The following is a 13,016-nucleotide window of genomic DNA, read 5'->3' on the forward strand; positions in this document are numbered from 1 at the left end:
TTTATCTTATCATGCAAAAATAACTACCTGTCAGTTCAAAATGGGAGACCTTTTAAAAGGAAAATCTTTTTGGTATTTTTGATTTTTAAGAAAGCAGTAAACTATTTACAAAAAGAAATAAACACTCTATTTTTGTGAGAATCACCGGTAAGAAGATCATATCAGCACAATCAAACTATTTCACACCATTAGTTAATTCTTTATGTAATTTTCATGAAAAGCAGTTCAAGACGATTCCCAGTATGTTTGTCCACTTAAACAAAATGCATGAACATTTCAAGTACCATTACCGTATGATACGTTAAGGTAATTTTATTTCTGAAATATATAGTGTGTCCCACTTCAGGATGTACCCCCGCGATCAAGGTATGCACAAAGATTCATCGTAGTAGGTGAGTATACTGAATTCATCCGTTTTATTTTTCAACGATAGATAATTGGTGAGCAGGTCAGTACTTCCGTACAGCAAAGAGACCAAAATATCTAACGAGAGCTAAGACAGATACCATTTTTTGGTACGATTCATGCTTTTTGCACTTTTGAATGACTCTTTATGAGAGCTTCTTCATTTTTAGGGTTTTGGCATTTTAGCTCTTTTAAGATATCCTGGGTGTGTCTAGGTCAGCATGTATCTGGATGCAGCAGAAGGACACCCCTGATATCCCCGGATGAAATAACAGAATAAAGACCCAAAACTTCAGATTTTGGCAATCTATCAACGCAAGAATTAGGGTCATTAAACCATACACCACTGATGTGTTCCCCACTCATACTCAGTGCATTTAGGTTTATATCACATAGGTAAGTTGATTATTTCATGCTTTTGCCTACTGGTACATCATATGATGAAGCTGCTATCACACTTAAGCAATTTAAATCAGTTTGAGTGTGACAGTCTAACTTGCTGATGTACTATCATTTCTTCTTTTTCGCACAGTGAAAACTCATTTTTGATTTTCTATTTTTTTATGTTTTGATTTTTCAATGTTTTTGTATTTTTGAAATTTTATAACTTACTCCCCCTAAACACACGCACTATCTAGACTCTTTTTGGCTTAGAGGAATTTCTCCCCCTAAATTTTTGTTTTTTTATGGAGTAAGTTTTAAAAACACAAATTTTAACCACAAACAGACTCCCCACTTTAAATCTAACAATAGTTTTTCACGTTTAAAGTTTAGAATAAATAAGACAAACATAGAAGTAAATAGTTCGTTACCCATGTTAACCTACTATTCACCTCAGATGCATTACAGGAATAACCACTGTCGAACACATCAACAGTCCTTCTTGGTCATCCTGCATTCACTCAACAATTCAGTTAGACTTTAGAACCTAAGCCCTGATAGTCTTGGGTTTTCCAGATTCATCCATTACAGGAACATCCATCCAATATCCATCACGCCTCAATGGAGTCTTGGATTGCTTACCCATTGTTGAACAAGATTGATAATTTCCAGTAGGTCTTTGATTGCGAGAGTTCCAATAAACTCTCGTATTTTCTGACCTTTGAAAATTATTACCTTGATACCTTCTTCTCCCATTCTCATACCATGAATTTTGAAAAAATTTTGGATGTTGTTGAACATTTGAGTTACTAAAACCCCTATGTTCATTTCTTTTTGAAAATTTCGATTACCAGCAGTTTGGTATCGATTTTGATATCCAAAATTTCTATTTTGACTTTGAAAACGATTTGATTTACCATTATATTGACTAAATTGTGGAGAAATACTTCTTGGTCTATCAAATCTTTTCGGAGTTGAAGGTTTAGATTGAAATTCAGGTTTATTTTTCTGACAACTAGTTTTTACACTGTTGTTTGACCCAACCTGATTCCCGTCTTTAACCTCATCAACTTTTTGCTTACCTTTCTTCAAAGGACAGCAACTCGCCACGTGCCCTTTGTTGTGACATTTAAAACAAGATCTTTTCTTATAAGTTTTCTTTTTGTTTAATCCCTTTTTAAATGTGTTGGCCTTTTTGTCTTCAGTATCCTCATCCACTTTATGAGGTGTACTGTTAGACCCTACAGATTCTTTCAAAGAAACTGGACTATTTGGCAAGTCCACAGCTATCTGATCCACTACAACTTGTGCAGTGGTTATAAAATCAGTTAGCTCATCTTCAGTTGGCAAAAATGAGTAGTCTTGATGTTTAGAAGATGAGGCTTTAGTATACCCCACCCCTGTTTTATCATTACTCCTTTTTAAACCCTTTTGAATATGAGTCCTGACTAACGAAGAATTCTCAAAATTGTGTAACTTCCCCTGAAGTTCTACAATTTCGGCTTGTGCATCAGCCAATTCTGTGCACTTTTCTGAAAGCTCGTTAGTCTTTTCTTTCACAGTTTCACTAGCCAAATCAATGATTTGTGATAGTTCATTGACTTTGCTTGTTAGACTGCTAATTTCCTGTTCATTTGATTTGAGTTTATCTAAAGAATTTGACTCTTTTTTAATCAAAAGAACATTTAACTCTTTTCGGTTTTCTAAATCAGCTAACAGAATTTTGTTTTGCTGCGATAGTTTGTTAACTTTACCCTATAGTTTAGTGCAATTAAGACATGTATGACTTACAGAATCTGATGATACCTTCACCTCTGATGTAAGTCCATTCACATCCTTCAAGCCCTTTGAAACTTCTGCATCCTTCTTTTCTGACTCAGCAGTTTCCTTATCAGCTTCCTTCTTCACCTCTACCTCAACAGCTACTTCTCCTATCTTCACAGCTGCAATCTCAGCTGCCAATGCTTGATCACAAGTATTCACTTTTGATGAAATCTGAGAACATTTTTTCCAAAGCTTCCCACAGCTCTCTAGAAGTCCCATATGTCTTGAAAGTATGTTTAACACCCTCAGGCAAGGACATCTTTATTGCTGCTAAAGCTCGCTTTTCAGCATCAGACACAAGTTTCTCAGATTCATCCATCTTGTCATAAGGAATAACTTTAACCCTTCCTTCAACGTGACGTATAGGAGCAACATATCCATCTATCATACAGCTCCACATTCTTGTATCTTCACCTTTCACAAATGCCTCAAACTTCTCCTTCCAGTGAGCATATTCTTTGATGTTTTTAAGCTTTGGCCAGTTCTTAACAACCTCACTTCCATTATTCATCTTAGGCATATGTTTTTAAGCTTTGGCCAGTTCTTAACAACCTCACTTTCATTATTCATCTTAGGCGTCACGCAGCGTAGAAGTTTAAATGGATTTTGGTAACCTGTGTCAAAATCCAAAAACTAACTTCTCCACTGGTCCTTCTCGAGCTTTTACCGTAAGCGAACTGATAAAACAGTACAAAAAATTTTTCGAAAACTGTTTTTACCAAATTATACCGTTAGACTCGTCTCGAAATTACGATTCCAATGATATATAATGTCAAACACCTATTTCGGGATCCCAAATTATACCGTTAGACTCGTCTCGAAATTATACCAGAGTCGTTTTTTTTTGTCCTAAAAATCCAAGGATCCCAACGGTGCAAACGGTTTCCTGTGACGAGTTACGGATAATTTTCTAATCACGAAACAGTGAAATTTTTCTTACGCAAGCCAAGAAAAATTCCACCCCTTCCAAAATGATCAGAAAAGGTCCGAAATGGTCAGAAATGTTGATGGTTATCCGGAATGGTCCGAAATGGTTATGATTATCCGAAATGAACACCCTTTTTGTCCGAAATGATGTTGTCTGGTCCGAAATCAACACCCTCAGATCCGAAATGGATAAAGCTGATCCGAAATGAGACCTTTTGATCCGAAATCAACTCCTTCTAATACGAAATGAGACTGTCTGGTCTGAAATGCAACTTTTCTATCCGAAATGGATCAGAAATTCTTGATTTCTATTCGAAATGGTCCGAAATTGATGCTGTTTAGTCCGAAATCCAAGCTGTTAATCCGAAATGATTGATTTCTAATCTGAAATTGATCTGAAATCCTTGAGTTCTATCAGAAATGGTCCGAAATTCAAGCCTTTTGATCAGAAATGATCCGAAATGCTTGAATTTTATCCGAAATTTACAGCAGAACTCAAGAACAGCCTCCAAACACGTCCAAAAAACGCCGATTTTCTGCAGAAACGATTCTGAACCAAGAAAATCAAGAGCCGAAAGCTCTGATACCAATTGTAGGTCCTCGTAACCGTGCGGATCGTAACAGAATCGTCGATCCAACCGAGAGTGCGGAATCCCCTAGATCAGATTTCACAGAAAACGAGAAGAACAAGAATCAAAAACATGATACACTTTCAATCCGGTCTTCTATTGATTATCCAACACGAAGTTTACAATCAACTCAAGACCCACAAGAAATCTCACAGCCACTCTCTGTAGATTTCTCTAACTCTCTCTCAATCCCTCTCAATGTCTAAACTAAACCCTAATGCTAAGCCTTGCTTATATAGGACAAGGTTTGCACATGGGCTTTGGACTGGGCCAGGCCATTCTCCAAGCCCATAACACTAAATAACTCCCTAACCAATATGCTAAGCCCAATACAAAATATTTAAAGACTAAATAAACAAACTATTAAGCTGTTGTCACAAAACATGCACCAACAAACTCCCCCTTGACAATAGCTTCATAGTGTAACTTTGTCTTCAAACATCTTGCAGTATTTTGGTCTTTGGATAGCGTCAGCTACACAGTTTCTGACATCAACAAGATGTACTATCATTTCTTCTTTTTCACACAGTGAAAACTCATTTGTGATTTTCTATTTTTTATGTTTTGATTTTTGGCAAATTGGATTTAAATAATCCCAACTTGCTCAATTTGGCCGATAATAATCCCAACTCAATTATTGGCCGATAATAATCCGAACTGGTCCACCTTTGTCCGATAATAGTCCACAGTTAAAAATAGCTTAACGGACTTAAGCTTTTTTCTGAATTACAAACCGATGTTTTATAGATTTTGATCAAAACGAGGATACAAGTTGATTGATATAAAATTTACGTCGAAATACTGCCCCAAACGATGAAAACGGTGCTTCAATTCGAGTTTTTAAACTTCTAATTAACAAAAATCAAGTCGTTTGAAGCACCGTTTCGAGGTAAGTTTTACATAAATCGAATCGTATCCACGTTCTGATCAAAATCCATAAAACATCAGTTTGTAATACAGAAAAAAGCTTAACTCCGTTAAGCTATTTTTAACGACAGACTGTTATCGGCCAAAAGTGGACCAGTTCGGATTATTATCGGCCAATAGGTGAGTTGGGATTATTATCGGCCACATTGAGCAAGTTGGGATTATTTAAATCCAATTTGCCTTGATTTTTCAATGTTTTTGTATTTTTGAAATTTTATAACTTACTACCCCTAAACACACGCACTATCTAGACTCTTTTTGGCTTAGAGGAATTTCTCCCCCTTGACAATAGCTTCATAGTGTAACTTTGTCTTCAAATATCTTGCCGTCTTTTGGTCTTTGGATAGCGTCAGCTACACAGTTTCTGACATCAACAAACCGAAAATGATATCGTCAACTTAAATCTGCACGATCAACAAATGGCCTGCCACTTCCTTGGTGAACAAAGTGCTGTCTACTGTCCCTCTGGTGAACCCGTTGGCCAACAGATATTGGGAAAGCGTCTTGTACCAGGCTCTCAGGGCCTGGTGTAGTCCGTAAAGCGCTTTATCCAGCAGATAAACCTTGTTTTTATGCAGTGGATCAGTGAACCCTGGCGGTTGCCCCACATACACTTCTTCTTTGATTTTGCCGTAAAGGAAGGCAGATTTAATGTCCAGCTGGTACACTTTAAAATCTTTCCATGATGCAAACGCCAGGAAGATCCGAATTGCCTCGAGTCTAGCAACCGGCGCGTAAACTTCATCGTAGTCGATGCCTTCTTGCTGACTAAAGCCTTGTACCACCAATCGTGCTTTGTTCCTCACCACGACACCTCTATCATCCCTTTTGCACTTGAATACCCACTTTGTTTTTATCAACTTTTGATTCTGTGGCAGATCGACTAGTCTCCAAACACCCAGCTTTTCAAATTGTTGCAGCTCTTCCTGCATCGCATTTACCCAGCTATCCTCATTCAACGCCTCTTTGTAAGTTCTGGGCTCGATCTGCGAAATAAAACACTTTAATGAGAATTCTTCTTGCAAATGAGCAACAGAAGAATAAAAACATGTAAGAGCTCGATTGATTTGGTCTCGGGTTTTAACACCACTTTGGAGGTCACCAATTATTTACTTTGACGGATGGTAAGACAAAGTCCGAGGCATAATGGTGTTAGGCACAATCACTTCCGATTGTAAGTTTGATATATCAAGATCAACAGTTTGATCCTCAGCTTCTGTCGAAGTAACATTTGGTTCCTCGTCAAAGGTCGGAGTGGATTCCTCCTCTGAGTCGTCAGAGTTGTCAAATGTAGGAGCTGCTTCCTCTGGTGGTTCGTGAGCTGTTCCACTCGGTCCGACTTCATCATTGTGAGTACCCTCGGTGGGTGGAGAAACTACTAGTGGTCTAGGCACTTGCTCTTGTGACATAGATTGCTGGTACTGGTACAGAAGTGCTAGTTCCTCATCACTCAGGTGAACCGGTAGTTGAAACGACTCCCAGAGCTTGTCGTAATCGAACAGGAATCTTTGTCCGGGAAGTTGTGGTGATGGAGTGTGCTTCTGACAATCCACATGCTGAACTTGTATCACTTTCCCCAGGCACGGTATGAACACCCTCTTCAATGGGCTTGCGTAACCTACAAAGAAACCATCATTTGATTTAGCACCAAATTTTCCATTCTCATCAATAAACGTACACAGAGACCCAAATGGCTCCAGAAACTCAAGATTCGGCTTGTATCGGTGCAGCAACTCAAAGCATGTCTTTTTGTACTTTTTGACGGTGAGAACGCGATTCAAAGTGTAGCAAGCCGCAGCTACTGCTTCGCTCCAGAAGAAGATCGGTAGTTTGGAATCGGCTAACATTGTTCGAGCTGTCTCTATTAGGGTCCGATTCTTTCTTTCAGTAACGCCGTTCTGTTGTGGTGTGTACGGCGCACTGAATTCATGAACAATTCTCTTTTCATTGCAAAACTCATACATTTTGTTGTTTTTAAATTCCGTTCCGTTGTCACTACGAATTCTTCAGATCGGCAGCTTATACACTGTTTCCATCTTCTTGAACAACATCATCAACGACTCAAAAGTTTGATCCTTCCTTTCTAAGCACACAACCCACGAGAATCTTGTAAAGTCATCAGTCACCACCAAGCAGTACAAATCTCCACTGATGCTCTTTACATTGACAGGCCCGAAGAGATCCATGTGTAATCTCTCAAGAGGTAACCTGATCGAATTAAGTATCTTCGGTGGGTGTGACTTCCGAGTCTGCTTCCCTTTTTTACATGCTACATAATCATCATTCAAGTGAAAATTCTTTAAGTTTACACCTTCTACCAAATCATTATGCACTAAAAAATTCATTTTACGAACATGAATGTGGCCCATCTTACGATGCCACATTATTGACTCTTTTTCCGTTGCTTTTGATTTTGACACAAAACATTGTTTTTGATGAGTTGTTGGTGTTGCGATGAGTTGTTGGTGTTGCGACACTCATATCTAGGATATACAAGTCGTTCTCCCGTGGAGCGCGCAACAACACCATCTCATCAGGGATTTTAAACCCCGGTTTTAAAACCACACACTCTGTCTTTGTGAAATGTACACTGAAAGATTTATCACATATTTGCGAAATGCTAAGTAAATTGTTTTCCAACTCTACGATATAGTTCAGTTTCTCGAATGGGATGACACCGTTCGTTAATGTTCTCTGTCCAACAATTCTACCGCCTTGATTTCCGGCGAAGCCCACATAACTTCCATTTATTGATTTGACGTCATAAAGAAGAGCTAGCATCCCTGTCATATGTCTCGATGCACCACTGTCCATGATCCACTTTGAAAGAATAGACCTGGGCAGCCCCTGCAAACATCAAATCAGCTTATTTAAACAATGACGCCCATGATTTCTTAACCTCAGAAACAGTACCAAACACTACATCACACTTCTCATCATTTTTCGGAAAGTTAAATGTGACATTAGGAACATCATCTTTCACAACTGGTTTTATTTTGTTGTTAATCGGGGGAAACTCAGCAAGAAATTTATCAAGTTCATTTTCAAACTCGACAACATCATCTTTTAAAACCTTTGTTTCAATTTTTAAAGCATTTTCCATCTTTTTGGCCTTAACTAATGGTTTTGACTTCGCAACCCATGATTGGTTTTCAAAAATTTTTGTTTTAGGATAAATTTTTAAAGTCTTGCGAGACTTGGAAGATTCGCCAACCTCGAAAGTCGATTTCGGCTTATCCTCAGACTTCAAAGATTCACCTCTCTTTAAAATGCGAATCGGAGAAACCATTGATTTTTTACCTTTTGTATCAATCGGTGATTTTGGTCGAGGTTTTTGAACATTTGGTTTTACAAAAACTGGTTTTTCAAACACTTTCTTGCACTGTTTTGCCATATGCCCGATTTCATTACAGCGATAACAGACTCTTCTGTCATATTCGACAAAAGTTGACTTGACTGTCTCCTCTTTCAACTTTTTCGCTGCATTGAAATCGTCCACGGCCTTTTGACTAAAAATGTAATTCTTTTCATCATTTACACTCGGTCCAGCAACAAAGATATCATTCATTTTCTCTTTTGGCTTAACTACCTGCTTAGCCATCTTCTTCTCAAAACTGATCCCTTTATTTTTAAAACTGTTTTTCTTGTTATTACCCTTACCTTCCCACTCTTTCTTTCCCGAGCTGGTAGGGCGTGATGTAACAAAAGATTTTTTAGGTTTTGAAAAGAATTCTTTGTTGTTAACCTCATCAATATTCATTTCAACCAACTTAAAAACTTTCTCAACATTCTCAATCTTCACATTCTGAAGAGGATACTCAAAATCGGAGTAAAGTTTGTCTGTTCCAATCATAGTGTATACCACGATAATCGGATCACCTTTCGCCCTCTTGTCCGATTTTGGTATGAACCGATCCAAGAAATTACCCTCATCTTCAGATTCTGTAATAGCTTTCTCAGATTGAGACTTCTCAAAGTTATCACTCTCTTCATCTAACATCTGATCGACAACTGTTTTGATAACCTCTGATTCGTTGTCGGTGTCGGATGCAGAGAATGTAACATCAATACTTTCAGGCAAATCATCCTCAATTGATCTCAACTTGAGATTCAAAGCAGCTTCCACCCCATCTGGATATTTATGTGTATAATGATTCCACATTGAGGGTGGAACGCTGTTAAAGACTGGAGCAGCATGTGGCTGCTGTGGAACGATCTGTTCAAGGACATAGGATGAAGCCACATAACTCATCAATTTTTTATCAACTCTGTCATTTTCAATTTTAGCTAATTCAAGCTCTTTCCTAAGTGAAGCGATCGTGTCTAAGTGAAAATTAACCTCAACTTGTTTATCAAATAGTGTTGCTTTAACCAATTTTGTTGCTTTGTTGTTTTCAACACTCTCCTTTTGGATCATTTTAATTGACCTGGCAAGAGTATCATAAGCCTCTTTGACTTGTCCAAGGTCAAATTTAAGCATATCTGCATGATGTTTCAATTCCTGATACTTAGTGTCTTTCTCAAGACACTCCATGCACGGTTGTAAACACTGTTGGCATGGTGTTTCAGGGATTGAAACGATTTTCTCAATAACCTGTTCATCACAAACAATTGTCACATCTTGTTTACCGACATTTTTCAACTTAGACTCATACACTTTGACCTCCTGAAATCCAGATTTCTGATCAGACTCTTGTTTGACTGACACGGTACTGACAGACTCTAACTTCACGAGTTCTGAGTCTACTTCTTTTAGCTTTCCCATGAGAGCTTTGTCAGCGATATCTTTCAATGTCTCTCCAGTCAACTCCTTTGTTACGTCTATCACTTCCTCGACAACTTCTTTCTTTTCTTCGTATCTTGGAGACGATCCAGTCGTCGGTTCTTCGAAATAACCTGCAAAAGATTCAAACACTTTAGGAGGCATTATCAATTTCATAGAACTTGCCAATACCTCCTGTTCTGACTGGTAATAGTAAACTTCTGCATCGATTTCTTCAATGTCAACCACATTCTCAACAGGAACATCTTCAACAACAACTGGAACATCTTCAACAATCATTTCTAGCTCAGTCACCATCTCCGGTACTTCAACTATTTCTGCCATCATGGCCTGCCCATCACTTCCGGGGATGTATTTATCCTAAGTAAAACCTTCAGCTACTCTTTCATCATCTTGATTCACGATAAGAGCCTTCTTAGGTTTGTTTTCGATTTGCGGCCTCTAAACAGCAGGTTGTTGGTTAGGCCGATGATAGATCGCCTATATGTAATAATCGTTTATGAACGGGTTCTGATGGTTGTTCACTTCACGGTTCGGGCATTCTCTCTTGAAATGGCCACGTTCTTTACACTTGAAGCACGTAACTTTCAATTTGTTGAACCCTAACTTCTGATCAGGACCTGAGAGACTGTTTCTGCCTGTGATCTCCATAAAACGTTGCGCCCTTCTAACCAAACTTGCCATGCACCATTTTATATCAATCAACTCAAGCTCTTCCAGGTCGATCTAGTCGTAATCCTCTTTTGTCATATCAGGATTACCGATCCTACCCGCCACTAAACCTTCATAAGCCTCTAGAATAGAAGCAAGTAACGCAATGTGTTGTTTTGCTGCTGTTTCAGTAATTTCATTTCCATTCTTAATATTCACCGCAATGTTGCACTGCACCCCAGAAACGTAAGCCTGATTATTGGAACTTGTAGAGCTTTGAGGCGATGTCTGTGTAACACCACGTAAAAACGTGTCCAATTATACATAGACACGTGTCCTAAACTCTGAATATGCGAAAGATTGAGTTTAAGGGACTAAAGTTGACAACGAGTGAAAATATGCAAATGAAAGGACTAAAAGTGTCAACATGCCAAACTTGGGCCTCTGAATAACCACACATGAGGCAAATATTCTTAAATGGGTGATCGATTGGATATAAGAAGCCGTTTGTGAAAATAATCAAGAGATTATAAATTTCAAGGGTTGAAAGTGTCAATAAGTCAATTCTGACCTCTGAGTGGCCTTTTAACGAAACCGAGGCTTCGTAATATTCAAATATGCTCCCGAGAATATGTGGTAAAAATTTCACGTAATTCCGAGATCGTTAAGCATGTTTTCCAAACTTTGGGTTAAAAAGGTTCAACTTGATGAAACTTGCTTTCATGAGGATATTTAACAAACCCGAGCCTAACGAAGTTAGGTTATTCATCCTAGAGCTTCACCAAACTAACTACAAGGGCCTTATGTGCCAAAAATAAGGTTAAAAGGGGGTTAAAAACGTCCAGGGGCTGAAACTGTCAACATGGAAACTTGTTTTACTAGTTAACCCTGTCCAGGCGGGCCGCGTAAGACCCTAAGGGATCTTTACGCGGGCCGTGAGAGGTCCCCAGTGACAGAAAACTGCTGCCAGATGTGGGTTAAGGCTGTCCACCGCCGTATTCTTGTTTGTAACGACCTCAGAAGCCTTATGTCGGTTTATTTGACTTACTAGAACACCTGGAGTGATCCTAGGGCCCCCAAATCCACCTGGAAGTAATCCTAGAGCATCCAAATTAGTATATATAGGAGCTTAGTTCTTGATTCTTGATCACACTTGCAACAAAATTCACTAAGGGACTTGCTCTGGAGCTCTCATCAGTAACAAGAGGATTACAAGTGTAGAAAAGATTGCTAGGACCATTAGTAAGCTTCTAATAACTTGTTTAGTTGTTTAATTTAGCCTAATTATTATAAAGTCAAACTTTTTATAAAATCAGTTTGACTTTTGTTTTAATTACATGTGGCTTAACCACTGATCAAATTGAAAGTGGTTTTAAAACCACATTAGTAAAGGTGATTAACCCTTAAAAGGGTGTCTCCTAATTATCTCGTTTGACTGATTAAATGTCGGGTCAAAGTAGTTTGAGAAAAAGTCAAACTGGACGGAAATTACAAAAATGATTCTAATTAGTAAACCAGAGGTTCTAAATTATATTATAACATTCTAATGACTTGGTAATGACTATTTAAACATGTTTTATCAGTCCTAACTCGACAATTAATAGTCTAAGGGCAGTTTATAACCGAAAGTCGCAAAAGCTTGACTTTTGCTTTGACTTTCAGTTCTGACCCGCTCAATCTTAATTCTTCCATGCTTTAAGCTTCCATTAGGACCACATTACATTGTAGTATAACCCTCTGGAGTTATATTGCATGGTGCCTAATAGTTTGAAATATATGCTCTTGATCGTAATTATGCTCATTAGTGCCTAAAACGCCCTTTTTGTATAAAACCGAGATTTTTAGCAATGTGAATGAACTAAAACCTTTGCTACTGATATTTAGACATGTCCCGAAAATTTGACATCAGTTTGAGGTCTAGAATGGGAGTTATGCTCAATAGCGTAATTAAGGAACTTTTTAGTATTTAAAAGGCGTAATTAACATAAAGCCTATCTAAACCCGATTTTTGACACCAAACTTTCTACCTACTGATGTTAAATAATATTTTGGGATTTTTGAAGATTTTTATTTATTTTTAGGCTGAGCATAACATAGGATTATAGCCTAATTTCGGTAATTACCGGTGTTACCCTTTTCATCCATAAAATGAGTTTTACATAACATTTTAATGCCAAACTTTTTGCTACTAATTTTATATGATAAATATAATATTTTGAACTTTATAAACTGACCAAAATCTCAGATTTCCTATTTTTACCCTAACAGCCCTTTAAATCGGTTTTTAAGCATTTTTAGCGCCTAGTATGGGTCAAAACTATATTTGTCATATAAAACTCATAACCTACTGATGTTTTAAGCTAATTTATATAATATTATAGTAAGCTAAAGTTTTTAAACTCATAAACCTATTTTAACCTTTAAAAGCCTATGTAAAATTACCAAAATGCCCCTACGGTGCATAGTTGGTTATAAAAGGTATATTTTTC

This window comes from Helianthus annuus, chromosome 6 (assembly GCF_002127325.2).
Source record: "Helianthus annuus cultivar XRQ/B chromosome 6, HanXRQr2.0-SUNRISE, whole genome shotgun sequence".
Taxonomy (NCBI): Eukaryota; Viridiplantae; Streptophyta; class Magnoliopsida; order Asterales; family Asteraceae; genus Helianthus; species Helianthus annuus.